This window comes from Penaeus monodon, chromosome 23 (assembly GCF_015228065.2).
Source record: "Penaeus monodon isolate SGIC_2016 chromosome 23, NSTDA_Pmon_1, whole genome shotgun sequence".
NCBI classification, from domain to species: Eukaryota; Metazoa; Arthropoda; class Malacostraca; order Decapoda; family Penaeidae; genus Penaeus; species Penaeus monodon.
Window position 1 is genome coordinate 17,389,300 of NC_051408.1, and position 248 is coordinate 17,389,547.

Genomic DNA, 248 nt, shown 5'->3' on the forward strand with positions numbered 1-248 from the left:
GCCGGGAATATCACTGCGTGTTAACAGTGGTTTCATGACTATTATCTAACAACGAAAGAGAAATGATTGATTGGAAAGTTTAAAAGTTGCAAAACTATCTACATATCCTAAAAAAAAAAGAAAAAAACAGGAAAATATTTTTGGAAATGTAGCCAAACTGGGTAAACTTAGTGAACTGAAAGGGCCATTATTCAAAAAGTGAATTTACATACCTAATTGGTTGCAGTAAACTGCTCACCTTATATAGT

General features: G+C 32.3%; 1 protein-coding gene across 2 annotated transcripts in view; it reads right to left on the bottom strand.

The window, feature by feature from the left end:
* The window catches only part of LOC119587837 (protein obstructor-E-like), a 14,465-nt gene that overhangs the window by 7,316 nt on the left and 6,901 nt on the right, over positions 1-248 (bottom strand). The window lies entirely within an intron of this gene.